The 15,775-nt window shown below is 38.2% G+C and overlaps 1 long non-coding RNA gene across 1 annotated transcript in view; it reads left to right on the forward strand.

The window, feature by feature from the left end:
• LOC117593448 overlaps nucleotides 1-15,465 on the forward strand; it is a 39,071-nt gene extending 23,606 nt beyond the window's left edge. Inside the window, exons 2-3 of the long non-coding RNA XR_004574855.1 lie at nucleotides 10,746-10,782; nucleotides 14,645-15,465. This is a non-coding gene — a long non-coding RNA (uncharacterized LOC117593448). The remainder of the gene's footprint in view (nucleotides 1-10,745; nucleotides 10,783-14,644) is intronic.
• The last annotated feature ends 310 nt before the right edge of the window (nucleotides 15,466-15,775 follow it).

The following is a 15,775-nucleotide window of genomic DNA, read 5'->3' on the forward strand; positions in this document are numbered from 1 at the left end:
ACAAACTCCTTAATATGACTACAACACAACATGTTGGGAGGTCTCTTTAAGGAGGACCAACTCAAATAACTTTTTGGAGACATGGCTATTTATCCTAAAATCAGACCTATCTAAAACACTCCCCCAAATAGTAATTAGCATTACTTTACCTTGGCAAACGCAATGAACACAAAGGACAGGAACCATCCTACTTAATCAATGCAAAATTGTCAAATGGCCGGGGCGTTGCCTTCAGTTGTTGTCGAGCATGCAACAAGGACAATCATTTCTACAATGTTCTTGTGAAGTCTGATCCATAACCAGTACAGTACAATAAAGCATATCAGCCTATTCTGCCCTTTATGTGAAACAGGGGAAATCCAAACACTACAGATAAATGTCCACAATATCATGCATTTTGTTACATTCCAGTTTGCTGTTACCCAGGACACTGATTAACATCCCCAAGGGTCTGTTGGAGACTTGGTGGGGCCAGACTCATCGTCTCATCGTCAAATACACCTCCACTCTTCCTCAACTGACATTTCTCATTACACTGCACCAAAACCTAACTTTTCAGGTAAGGAAAGATTTGGAAAAGCTTACCCACCAAAGGAACATAACATAATGGACAAATATTTTTTTTACTTTGATGTCATGTTATTTGGTATTATGCTAAATGCAAACATGCTTCCTTTGAGGGCTCTTTTCTTGCACATGGACTACCTAAAGCTTGACCAAATGTTAACTGGTGAACTTAACGGCTATATCGTCTCTACCCTACTTAAGCAACCAGGGGCTGGGAACTCATTGACTTTTGGAGCTGACACGGGGTAGAAGAGACTCAATATTGACTATATAAACGGACAATAAAGCGACAAAGCTGTTTTGAGTAGTTCCCTGTTTTGCTAATTCTAGTGACTGCTTGCCTTATCTTCCTCTATTGTAAAGGACTGTTCTAGAATGTAGTGATTAAACTAAAACATACTTTAGTTTTACATGCACAGAATATGCAACGGCTCACATAAGACAGAAGGATGCTGTTTCACTTCACTGGATGATCTCTCCTGTAGACATTCACCCATTTGCAAAATTTAAGTCACACTGAAAGATACATTCTTAATATTTTTGGTTTCACACTGCCACCAGTCCAGTTTAAGAAATTTTTTCTTGATGCCCTAGCCCATAGCAAGGTGGTGTTGCATGAAACATCATGTATCTATACAAGGGGAAATATCCACGTACATGCACAGAGTTTCGTCCGAAGCCAATACAGTGACATCATGGGCAGAACTACATTCCCATAGAGCAAACAACATGCTCAGCCCCATCAAGTTTATCTTTAACCTATTAGTTTCCATCACCGAAAATAAATGAACAATCAGATACATAATAGTAATATTTTTTATCATACTTCTGACCAACACCAGAAAGATACTTCTTAAAGGCATCGTATGTTATTAATTAAATAAAAATACTATGAGCATAAATAACCAGAAGACATTTGCAATAAATGTTTAAAGATAAAGTTTCAAATACTATTTTCTATGAAATATTTCAGAGTTCCTGAGATATTCCTCATTTAAACTTTCTCACTGGTGTTAAGAATTTTACGTGTACCAGAATTTCTGAAGAAGGACGAGGCTCCGGTCCGAATGAAAATTTAGCACAAAGATTTATTAATATGAATTGAATTGAAGTCAAAATACATGAAATACACTGCAGTGGTCAAATATTTGCTCAACCCTCGAGCTTCCACAAAATATTCGCCCCAAATGAAAATCGAACATCGGTTTTTATTCTCCCGCCACAGGGGCGGTTACTTTTCACTCTCGTGAGTAAATCAACAGTCATAGATCAACAGATTCTTGCATACAGGTGTGAAATCTTAACCAGGTTACAGTAATTTACATTCTATTGTCCTAACCTAGACTAGAACATCAGGGGGTTGGAGACAGAAGGTCTCTTCGTGCTGTATAGGGGGCAGTTTCATTTGTATGTTAATTGTGGGGTTTTAATCCTGTCTCTCTATCTGAGCCAGGTGTGAAGTCTGAGTGAGTGTTGGCTGAGTGTAATGTATGGCGTTTTAAACTTTGATGGTTATTGTATTCAATCATATTTCCCTAACCTGGCTGCAGCATATAATTTAATAAAACAAAAACATAAGAATACATGGTTATTAAATCAGCATTATTTAAACTTCATTTATCTCAACACTGTTCAGTTTACCTGTTTGCATTGACTTGTAGAACAGTTTACCAGTTTGCACCTCCTTATACATGCCACAGATATTCAGTATTATCCTTCCCACTCTAAACAACCCTGGACTAACTAATACAGTTCCAGTCTTGTTTGGTAAGGAAAGACAAAGAGGTCTGGTTAGTGGCCGGAGTTTACACAATGTCACCATAATGGCTGATGTAAATAAACGGACCACCATCAAATAGGTGAATGCAGTGACAGACGCAATAATCAAATTCTAAAACAGCGGTATAGAATTCTATGCCACATGCAAAAACAGTAGAGCCAGTAAGTGGCGGTTATAAGTAAAGGATAAACACCAACATTCTGTACATTACCTTGAAACAATGGAAAACACAAGGGGACAAGGCGTAGCAAAGTCGCATCGCAGAATAAATTTTTCCAAGAACATGTACAAAACAAAGGTGTTTATCCAACTAATACCACAGTACGCATACAACAAAAGAAGCAAATATTTACTAGTATACATTCTGGTTGGCATTTATAAAAAAAACTGTTTCAACAGACACGACTCAGACGTTAAATCAATTTGATCTAAAGTTCTACATATATATAGGAGGCATAGGACAGTGTTTCCCAATCCTGGTCCTCTGGACCCCAATGGGAGAACGTTTTGGTTTTGCCATAGCACATCTCACACCTGATTCCAACGTTGCCTTACCACTTACACACTTGATTGACTTAATCATTTGGAATCCCAGGAATGACAAATGTCAGTAAAAGTTTTTTTTATGAGTAAATTACTTAAAAGGATAGTTAAATGAGTGTTTAATCATTTCCTTTGCCTACTATAAGCCAACAAAATAAATAAAATAAAAATTATTTTACTTTTCAATTTATCAATTACTCACCCTTTATATTTTTCAACACCTCACTATTACTATTTTCTCAGGCCTAGAACATTTTATCTATTAATAATTTATCTATTTCCTATTTTCCTCATGAGACATTTCCCATTTTCATGTGTCATATTATAATTAGGAGGTTGTGTCTAAAACTATGCAGGGGATGGATTGGTTGTATAATGGTCATTGCTGAGTACAGAGCAATCAGAATCAGAAAAGAAAAAATAAATAAATGTATATATTGTATAGGATATATTTTACTCAAAATTACCTCGAATTGGTACTGCGATATTGTTTGATTCACAAGCATAGGGTTTTAAATAGTGGTACTAAACGTTCATTTGAGTTTAAACAAGTGCTAGTCTGCTTCAATTATCGAGTGGCAGCACAACAGAAGACATTCTCCCTACTTAGCAGAGGAAATGATCAAGCACTTTTTTATATTTCACTATCCTTTTACATAATTTACTCATCAAATAACCTTTTACTGACATTGTCATTCCTGGGATTCCATGTAATCAACCTATCATCAAGTCTTTAATTTGAATCAGAGTGCTATGGAAAAAAACAAAACGTGAACCCTTTGGGGTCCCCAGGACTAAGATTGGGAAACACTGACATAGAATGAACGACAGGCCTGTAGAATATAAATTATTATTATGTAATAATAAAATGTAAATATTAGGGAAATTTCTGCTACAATATGTTTGTTTATGTTGTTGTTGGATTCTGTGGTGTGAGCAGGATAAATGCTAGGGGTGTGCAGCTGTTGTCATACTTGTATCTGGCATCATATCCATTTGTCACACGTGATACTTATAATCAGATATACTTGTAATTGGATATATTTGTGGTTGGAAAAAACGGAAGTGTGTTTAAATGATGGTTAAGCCTAATGCTAATCTGCACATTACTGCCCCATTCAGATTGCTTATTGTGAGTCCAATGTTCTTTACTCACTCAAAACCTGTTGATAGTTTAAAAATTATCCTGATAGCTCATATCGCCTATGCACATGGCTTACTTTTTTTTGTCTATTTGTGTTTTATTTATTGTATTTGTCTATTTGTATTTACAATGGGGAGAACAAGTATTTGATACACTGCCGATTTTGCAGGTTTTCCTACTTACAAATCATGTAGAGGTCTGTAATTTTTATCATATGTACACTTCAACTGTGAGAGATGGAATCTAAAACAAAAATCCAGAAAATCACATTGTATGGTTTTTTAATAATTAATTTGCATTTTATTGCATGACATAAGAATTAAGGCTCTCACAGACCTGTTAGTTTTTCTTTAAGAAGCCCTCCTGTTCTCCACTCATTACCTGTATTAACTGCACCTGTTTGAACTCATTACCTGTATAAAAGACACCTGTCCACACACTCAATCAAACAGACTCCAACCTCTCCACAATGGCCAAGACCAGAGAGCTGTGTAAGGACATCAGAGATACAATTGTAGACCTGCACAAGGCTGGGATGGGCTACAGGACAATAGGCAAACAGCTTGGTGAGAAGGCAACAACTGTTGGCACAATTATTAGGAAATGGAAGAAGTTCAAGATGACGGTCAATCTCCCTCGGTCTGGGGCTCCATCTCACCTAGTGGGGCATCAATGATCATGAGGAAGGTGAGGGATCAGCCCAGAACTACACGGCAGGACATGGTCAATGACCTGAAGAGAGCTGGGACCACAGTCTCAAAGAAAACCATTAGTAACACACTACGCCGTCATGGATTAAAATCCTGCAGCGCACGCAAGGTCCCCCCTGCTCAAGCCAGCACATGTCCAGGCCCGTCTGAAGTTTGCCAATGACCATCTGGATGATCCAGAGGAGGAATTGGAGAAGTTCATGTGGTCTGATGAGACAAAAATAGAGCTTTTTTGTCTAAACTCCACTCGCCGTGTTTGGAGGAAGAAGAAGGATGAGTACAACCCCAAGAACACCATCCCATGGAGCCCATGGGGCCATGTATCGCAAGATCTTGGCCAACAACCTCCTTCCCTCAGTAAGAGCATTGAAGATGGGTCGTGGCTGGGTCTTCCAGCATGACAACGACCTGAAACACAAAGCCAGGGCAACTAAGGAGTGGCTCCGTAAGAAGCATCTCAAGGTCCTGGAGTGGCCTAGCCAGTCTCCAGACCTGAACCCAATAGAAAATCTTTGGAGGGAGCTGAAAGTCCGTATTGCCCAGCGACAGCCCTGAAACCGGAAGGATCCGGAGAAGGTCTATATGGAGGAGTGGGCCAAAATCCCTGCTGCAGTGTATGCAAACCTGGTCAAGAACTACAGGAAACGTATGATCTCTGTAATTGCAAACAAAGGTTTCTGTACCAAATATTAAGTTCTGCTTTTTTGATGTATCAAAAACGTATGTCATGCAATAAAATGCAAATTAATTACTTAAAAATCATACAATGTGATTTTCTGGATTTTTGTTTTGGATTCCGTCACTCACAGTTGAAGATAAATTGTAGACTTCTACATGCTTTGTAAGTAGGAAAACCTGCAAAATCGGCAGTGTATCAAATACTTGTTCGCCCTACTGTATATGTTTTTTTTGTTATGTTGCTCTGTTTTGTTTTTGAAAACTTTTGGCCAAGTAATCCTCATAAATGAGAATTGGTTCTCAAGTAGCAAGCAAGCAAGTTTATTTATATATCACAATTCATACATAGAAGCCATTCAATGTGATTTACAGTGAAAATAAAAATACAAAATGCAATGGAATTTAACAGTCAGATTGTTACAATTCTCTAGCTCTGCTGTCTCCAGGGGGGCTGCATTAACTTCAACACCCCGGTATCTCACATTCCAATGCTAGGATGAACCCGTCAATCCCTATGTGAGATAATCATTGCATCAATGTCTTACTTGGCTCTCTCCAGGGGGACATTTATGCCATGTCTGTACATGCATTATAATGAATTACATTTGCCATAACTGTTTAATGTACCACCCTGTTATCTCAATCCTTGTGCTCCAGCACTTGGATAAACTCGTCAATCCTTTTGTGAGATAATACCCTACATCGATGTCTAAACAGCAGCATAAGAACTTGCATTATCTGTCATCCGCAGATTGTTACATTTACACCGAGGTTATTCCTCTGATAGGACCAGAACTTGGATTATAATTGGTAAAAGATAGCTAAATATACATTTAATAACAAAAAAAATCAAGAAGAGAAATATAAAGTACAACATAATAATAAAACATAAAATAACAAAATAAAAAGTGATAAAAGCATAGGAAGCTATAAAATCTGTAAGACTAAACAGTGCAGTTATGTTTAAGTGATAAAAACATAGGAAGATATAAGGCTAAATAGTGTGGTTAAGTTTAAGAGCATAGGCATGTGAAAAGAGAAGTGTTTTTAACCTGGATTTAATAATTGATACGTTTGGTGCACGTCTAAGATCTTCTGGTAGTTTATTCCAGTTGTGTACTGCATAAGTGCTAAATGCAGCTTCTCCATGTTATTTTGGACTCTGGCTTCTACTAGCTGACCTGTGTTCATGGATCTAAGAGCCCTGCTTGGTTTATATTCTTCAAACATATCAGAAATGTATTAGGGTTCTAAACCATTCAGTGATTTATAAACTAAAAGCACCACTTTGAAATCTATTCTGTAACTGACTGGAAGCCAATGCAAAGATTTAAGAACCGGAGTGATGTGCTCTGTTCTCTTGGTCCTGGTTAACATTCTAGCAGCTGTATTATGAATGAGCTGCAGCTGTTTTGCTGTCTTTTTGGGGATTCCAGTTAAGAGGCCATTACAGTAGTCAACCCTAAAAAAGCATGGATGAGCTTCTCTTGGTCTTTATGGGACACCAGGCCTTTGATTTTGGCTATATTTTTTAGATGATAGAATGCTGTTTTGGTGACCGCTTTGATAAATGTGAGGTCTGAGTCAATCAAAACACCAAGATTACGCACTTGATCCCTGGTTTTCAGGGCCAGAGAATCCAGCTCTTTACTAATACTTGGTTTAATTATAGACAATGTTGGTTCAACCAGGTATTTATGTGCTCTATACAGTGACACAGTCTATTGAGCTGTTGTCATAGGGTTTGAGAGCCATATATATTTGAGTATCATCGGCATAGCTGTGGTAGTTAATGTTGTTTTTCTGTAGAATTTGGCCCAGAGGTAGCATATAGAGATTGAACAGAAGTGGTCTGAGAACTGATCCCTGTGGAACTCCGCATGTCATAGCCACCCTATCAGATTCATGATTACCAATGGTGACAAAGTAACTCCGGCCATCTAGATAAGATCTGAACCAATCAAGAACTGTCCCGGAGAGTCCTACCCTATTTTCCAGATATCTATATCTATAAGTGTTCTATGATCTACAGTGTCAAATGCTGCACTGAGATCTAATAGAACTAGAACTGTTATTTTATCTGAATCAGTATTCAGCCGTATATAATTTAAAACTTTAATCAGGGCCATTTCAGTACTGTGGTGAGGTCGGAAGCCTGACTGAAATTTGAGACCGCTTGAGGTCACAAAATTGCTGAGTTGATTGAAGACAACCTTCTCAATGATCTTGGCTATAAAAGGGAGATTTGGCAGCTGTTTGGAAAATGCCTGATTGCAGAGAGCTATTAACTATTTGCTGCAGGTCTATTTTTATAGAGTATAATATTATAATTTTTTAATCTGATGGCAGTCTGAGGAAAAAAACATGTAGAAGCTTTAAGATGTCAAACTGTTTCTTCTAGGGATTAAGTGACTTGCCTGTTTAAATAACGGTAAAGTAAGTCAAGCATGATCAAAGGAAACAGGATGCATCTGAGTATCATGTTAGTTTTATTTTCATAAATTTGCATTTCTTAATAGGTGTTTTTGCTTTTTTTTCATTATGAGGTAATCTGTCTAGATTTATTACATTTATTTATGTTGAATCTATAATTAAATAATTATGCAACACTTGTATATATGAAGAAAGTGATGGGGACTTCTGTCCATCACCTCACTGTCCTGTCCATCACTTCACTGTCCTGTCCATCACCTCACTGTCTCAAATGTGGGTTGCTCTTTCAATTTGGAGGAATAGGGAGACATAAGATGAATGGGGAACGTGGAATGGCATTGGATGCGTCACAGATGTAGCTTTACTCATGTTCCGTGGTAAGTGGGGCATCATATGTGTTGTTGATATTATGGCATTATAGGTTTGAAGTTTCTTGATTAAACTCTTCCACAATTCATGGCGTTTTATATTCATATTCAGTTGTTTGAGTGTTCTTACCAGATGCAGCCATTCAGTCAAGACGGTCGATAGAGAACCGTTCAGTTCTCCAGCTTTAACTTGTGTTTTCCATTAGCTTTGTTTCATTGAGAACAAAGGCAAAGCAGTCTCTCACGTTCACTTGTGACTGAAGACTTGCACTAAAGCTCACAAGGTTTATTCTCCAACAATTGGATATTTGCCATAAAAAAACAGGTATTGAAGGCCACGTTGATCATTCAGAGTAGCTTGTGTCGCCCATCCTTCCTCTTCTGCTTCAACTTGGTCCGCTTTGGTCACTTTTATTAGCTACGTTCGATTGAACAATTAGGCTAGGTCTGTAGAAACGCAAATTGGTTCTGAAGTTATTTACCTAGTTAAATAACGGTTTAATAAAATCAGGTTCTTAAGGATGATCAATGGACACATGATGCATCTGTGCTTAATTTGTCATGCCAAATGGTCTGAATGTCTATGTACATAGGATTTTTCAGTTTTTCTATTTATTTTCACACATTCATCAAGGGGAATTGTGTTTACATTGATGTTTATACCATAACAAAATCTGAAGAAAGTGAAGGGTTCTAAATACTTTCAGAAGGCACTTCCAGAGTTAATAATTGACGCAAAAACTGTGAATATCTTTTTTTATTTAAAGTCGAGTTGGAACCTAAAAGGTCAGGCAGGCATGTGGTATGTTGTCAAGCTATGGACAGGTAATTGCATAAATGAAAGAAACACTTTGATCAGGGATACAAGGATATTGAAATCAGGTTTGGTTGTTCAAGATTTAATTAAGCAATTAACATCCCATCTTTTTTTGGGTCATGTATAAGAATGTCAGGGAATTATTTTGTCTGCAATGAAAAACCAAAATACATTTCTGGGACTTGGGTGGTTCGTGGTGCATGTTTGGCACAAGCTTAATTTATGAAGACTTTGAAGCTTGTTAATATTTCACAATGTACTCTAGCTAAGGTGATGTTGGCACGGAAGTTTGAGGAACATACATAATCTGCTATGGTTGTGTTGCAGTTTATAAACCCCTTATTCCACTTAACATTTATCATGGAACAGTAATGTTGCATTCATCCAATTGTTCCAGACACTTGTAATATATATGCCAAAGCACACTCAAGCTGTTTTGGCGGCTTGTGATGGCTCAGTGCCCTATTAAGAGCTTTTTATGTTTCTGTTATTTAGGGAATTATTTGAAGGTTGATGGATAGCCTGATTTGGCTCTGGGTAGCTAGTTCTAAAGTTCAGATATTGGAAACGTATATTAGCTACCTAAATCTAACATCAATACATTGCTAAGTGGCTGTAGTATTACAAAGAAGATAAAAATATATTCAAAAATGTGTTTATTTCAAGAAAGGGTCCATAGGCTACATCAAATGAATTAACAAACATTGCTTCTACGAGTTCTGTACATGATCTGTATCTACCATGTATGTAGAACCACAATAATACAATATGGGCTTAAAAGGTTTGCAATAAATTTAATTTGATATTTCATTAAATGGAGGACAAAATGATAAATCTGCAGGGGCATGATACCTCTGTTTGTATTATAATTTAGTTTGTATTTAACATACAGTAGGAGCTTTAAAAAAAAACTGGAGTCCAAGTACAGATCAACTGATTCAATTGAGAACCAATTGGGTCAAACTATTATATTAATCTGACATTTCATAATAATCGCATTAATGCATGCATGTCTTCATTCTCACATATTACTCAGCTAACTCCCACACAATCCAGTGACAGAGCTCACACTGACCTTTATTCAAATGTAGAATGATCCGTTAGAATAGTGTTTCTCATCCCTGCTCCTGGACGCCCCTCTGCCCTGCATGTTTTAGATCTCTCCCTGCCCTAACATACCTGATGTAGCTCACAAAGGACTTTTTAATGAACTGATCATTTGAATCATGTGTGACAGAGCAGGGCAGGGCAGGGGGGCGTCCAGGAGAAGGGATGAGAAACACTGCATTAGAACAACAAATATTTCAATGTATAATCCTTCAAACAACAGCTGTAGTTCTTTTCACTACAATATTCCACATTTACTTACTATCTTTGTTGCTTTGACATAAGTCTTTGTGTACATTAACAATATACTGACATACGCTCTGTTTTTTTTCTGAAAGTTTGTATTCTTACTATGTTCCCTGGGTGGATATTGGCATGGGGTTATAATCTAATTCCTTACTCCAACACAAATCTCCAGTTTGTTCTTGGGTCAATCAGTTCCCATTATTCCCAGCTGTATTTGGTCACTATAGAGTCTGCCAGGTTTTGATACTAGTGCCTGTGACTCAGTCCCCAGGAAGGTGGAATGTTTTTACTGTTCACACATTTCCCTCCTCGCTGACCTCAGATAACTCATCCGTCTCTCTTCTCCTCACAGAAATCGCGTTCCTTTGGATCCTTCAGCACCACGGCCAGTAAGTAACGTCTGACAGATCTGTGGATCGGGAATGGATCAAGTGGTCTGTGTCTTCCAGAGTGTTTGAAAACAGAGTAGATAAGCCAGTGGCAGGAGAATAGACACTCAATTGCCACAAGCCCTGACTGGCAAAGTTCTACAGCTGTCGAAAAATGTAACAGAGAAAGAAAAGTTCTCAGTGAAGTATTTACCAGTGACAAGCTTTATAAAGAACTATGTATTTTTCGAATGCTACAGGAAGGATACATTTTATCTTCACTTTTAAAGAAACATCATTATATGGTGTTTTCACCCCAGAGAAATGTAAATAATATTCTGATGAACGTTTTTGACAAGTAAATGGTTATTCTCTCAAAAATATAGCCAGTATCCTTATAATATACGTGCAAATAAATCATACCCGATGACATTGGTTTTAAATGAAAACAAGATTTCTGAACAGTGATGTGAGATGACCAGTTTCCAACTCAGCATGAGTTACACATGGACATCAAAGCTTGGAAATAGATGATATAGTCTTTCTCCAGTTGATTGCCACAGTTTCACAGCTTTGGACTGATTCACTTGACCTCTAATCTCTACTAGGCCTTAATATGACTTGCAGTTGGTAGTGCTTAGCACTTCCAAATGGCAGGATTGTGGTTTGATCCCAGGCCGCACTTACCAAAAATCTAGGCATGCATAACTGTATGTTATGTTGGATCAGTGTCTGCTATATCATATTGTATATTTACTGCTGGACTAGGATCAGTACTGACCCTGTGCTAAACACTGATGCTTTCAATACAGAAACCGCATGCACTTTGCATACTGCACAAATGTAAGGACAGGGGTCAGCATGTTTTGTACACACTCCACATCTCAATATTTATTTTAAGCCAACAGAGACTAATGGTGAGTCTGGCTTTATGGGAGAACAGATGCTGCTGGAAATGGGGTTGAGGGTCCAGTAGGGCCACTCATCTCTCTGATCTGAACCCAGAGTATGGGTGTTGACCCCAGTTTCCTGGATACATTTCCAACCGGTTCTTATTCCCAAAACCGCCACCTAATCATTCCCCTCATTCCTAATTGGCTTATATCACTCGTCACCTGTCAAACTGTAGCTATGTATGGTGAGTATTATGGCACGAACTGGTTGCCATGCATCCCCCCGGTGGGTGCTATTGATTGGTGGAGTGCTCAAGTATCTCAGTTGGTTGCAGCTAAAAGTTATGAATCTAATATATAGTAATTATTTATGACAAATATAGGGTCATTTTCACACAGGTTTTTAGTAACTAAGTATAAGTATGTTTTTACATTATCAAGCCTCTGCTGGCGATTCTGGCTAAACCTTTTAAAACACTACTCACCTTCTGTGACAGTCCTGCACAGATGTTTCGCATTTCTGTTGTATTAGCTTTCATAAACAATTCTCGCTCCAGGCTAAGCAAAAAATGTAAAAGCTAGTCATTGGTGTAGAAACATGTTATTTCTTGGTGTAGAAATATGTTCTTAAACACACACACGCACACAATTCCGAGTTGGAACAAAACAGCCCAGACAACACACCATGCATTCTCCAATAATTAAAGGCTTGCTAAGATTTGAAGAGCTAACACAATAGAAGCACACTCATAATTTCTCCCTCACACGTGCACATTCATCCATCCCCAACACACACCCACACACACAAACACCCACACACACCCCAAACAGTCTGTCTTTACTGCCCCAGAGCAACTTGTGGAAACAAACCTCCCATTTCTTGTCTGCTATGGGGCTTATGTGGGACCATGACATGCAAGGGTCCTACAATCAGAAAAGGAGATTAGAGCCACTTACATCAAATGAAACTGAGCTGCCCTCAGTCTCAAATAGGAAGTGATCGGTAGAAAAACAATCACTCTGTCAAACCATCGACCAAGCCAAATTACCTCGACTGTCTGGTGTTTTTTCTGTACCCCTAGCAACCGTTCGTTAGACGCTGTGTCCTGGCTTCAAAGGACAACACACAGATGGACTTAACTCAAGGAAGAACACAGTAGAGTGAGAGACAGGAAGAGACACTGTCACATGTGAGATGCATGTACCATTCCATATGCAGCTGCTTGGAGACATATTTGTCAACTCAGCCTCTCTTGGTACTTTTTAAACTCTAATGGGCTGCACTAATGTGTTGAGAGCACTCTCTGTGTGTGTGTGTGTGTGTGTTATATTTAAAGTAAATGTTTGATGAAGTAATGGACGTTTAAATAATCGGGATGAGGACAGTATTTTCGAGTAGTCCCTCTGCATGACTCCAGTCGACAAACAGGGAATGAGGATGTGGAGTGAAAACAGAAGAGCAGCATGTTAATAGGTCTTCTGCTGTGAATGCTCCTTTTAGTGAGTCAAAATGCACTTGCAATACTTAACATTTAAACCTAGTTTTGGATTGACATCATCAGACTATTGGTATTTCCTAATGGTAGCAATCCCTTCCAGGTACCTTGGAGACTGCTGCATGGATTGTATGAATTGACCTCAAGAATATGTGTTCCAATTGCTTTTCACATTGACCGCATTCCTTGCTTGATCCCAAGGAAACAATGAAACGCTCTTTTCCATTAATCGACCACATTCCTTGCTTGATCCTGAGGAAACAATGAAACACCGGTTCTTCATTAATCCTTTCGCATCCCAATGTTCCCTGAAGGTTCTCATTTGGGAAGACTGTAAGAATCCTGGCATGGATGGGAATGAAGAAGCTGAAAAAAACAGCTAAATGACTTGGAATAGGTTGCGGCATGGATGTCTGAGAGCTTTGATAGATTAAGACAGGAAAGGACTGGTGTCTGCCAATTTCCTTCACTGTACCAGTTCAGCTTTAGTCTGTCTGGATGCACCAACAGTCACAAAATCATTTTACAGTACTTAGGCTTGAAAAACGAGGAGTCAATTGACAACAATCCTAATAGTTCTTGCCTTGTGATCACTACATTGTATGACAATACTTTGAGAATTTGAGCAGAGTATAAACCTCTGGAACATTCATTAACCAGGACACAATAGTGACAAATTAAATCCCACCCCAGATTTATTGCAGAAGATGAGAATTCTTGTTCCTATATAAGCCGGCAATTTTGGACTAGCTATTAAATCTCCTGTGGGCAGATTCTGCAGGTTATTTGGATGAATCAGGAATGGGTAATGGTGCTACTTGAACAGAGGGGTGTGGTGAAGAGCATGTGAGTGCAGTAGTTTCCTGCTGGGAAACTGTGATGAAACAGAACATCACAATGCAGAGTTTGAGTTTAATTAGTCATTGACAGCTACCCCATGAAGAGTGTTGGAACCTGACGTATGTTGAGTTTGTGGATCTACTTTTCATATAAAAAGTCCAAATTACTTTTAAATAGAGATTAAGACCTCACAACTGCATTGAAAGAGCTAACAGGAAAGTGTGAGTCTTAGATTAGCTGGAGTTAACATCATGTAATGTTAACAAGGAGCCAGTGCCTGCAAAGGTCAGAAAAAAAACACAGTGACAATGCTGGAACTAATTCAATCTTTAATCTGATGACAAAGAAAAGTTTCAGATGGTATAAAAAAAGTTCTACTTGTTGTTAGTTAGCTGGTGTGACTAAGTTTAGGTTAGTCTAGTACACTGCAAAAATGCTTCTGCCTGAATGACAAAATAGTAAGTGTAGTTTGATTGCTTCCCATCAAAGTCAATGTAGGCCTAGATACATTTATATTTACTTTCTGACCCTTAGTATGGGCCTGAAGACAGATAGATATTACACATAGGAGCCCCTCAACCACAGATGAAGCAAAACTCCAGCCACTATAACCAAAATGACTCACAACGATATAGAATTGTGGCGTTTCTTCAGACAGGGCACAATATAAAGACACCCGCCTGATGAAGAAGAGGCTGATGAGGCAGTGATAGAAGTGTCTCTGACTGTTGGCCTTGTTTTGAAGACCCTGGAGAAACTCTTGATGAAAACTTTTCCTTGTTGATGAGGAGCTTTGGCCACACAGACCACCAGAAAGAGAATGTCTTCATGATGTTTTAAATTGTTGTACTGTGGTTTATTTTTATGGGCCTGATGTCATTCACTGTGTTACCATCAATCACAATGACTACACTCATCCCCTTTCAATGCATGTGTACATTTCAGATCAACACAGTAAAAATAAAAACTTCCAATGTTATTTCCACTTTACACAATTACAAAAGAATGAATACTACCAGCTTCTCTGCAATTACTTTTACAGGGATTCAATGTGAAGCTAGTCAGCATCTAGTCAGCATCTAGTCAGTTGTTTCAGGAGGACGGGGAGCATGCCTAATTCAATAATATACATGATAGTCATGCAATAGGCTGGCTAGTTTTGATGGATTCAAGGTTAAATCTACTTATTCAAGTGATTTTGTCAGACCACTCAGTTTATGACCAGTGTTTTGGACGGGTATGACATATGCCATATGTTAACACAACAAAAGCTGGAAGCGGACATGCAGTCAAATGACCTTTAATGTTCTTTATTTCACTGTAAAAACCAGTCAACTCCAGTACGGTATTCAAGCAAATTGGATTTGAAATGATACAATTACTAGTATTTCAGTGGTTCACAATTTTTGCTTTATTTTGAAGGTATGTTTATTTTGAAGGTACCATATCAGATTAACCTTTAAGAGATTGCAGAATATTTTCCCACATGAATACTACAACTGTAAAAAAAAAAAAAAAAGCCCCCTATGGGGGTAGCTGTCCAAGTCACTGCCTTGCAATAAAACTGTGTTGTTACATACAGTCAGGTGTTTGAATCTTATCTTTGTTGTGGCATATTGACAATGCCTGGGGGGGTCATGCGCTTGGTGGAAACTTTCACTGTTATTTGAAGGGTAAAAAAGGGTAACATAAAAAATTTACATAAAACTGGAAAATACAGCAGGTCAATTGACAAAATACATCAGGTCAGGTTAATCTTGACACTAAAGTTCCAAGATTAACGAT

This window comes from Esox lucius, chromosome 20, assembly GCF_011004845.1.
Source record: "Esox lucius isolate fEsoLuc1 chromosome 20, fEsoLuc1.pri, whole genome shotgun sequence".
NCBI lineage: Eukaryota > Metazoa > Chordata > Actinopteri > Esociformes > Esocidae > Esox > Esox lucius.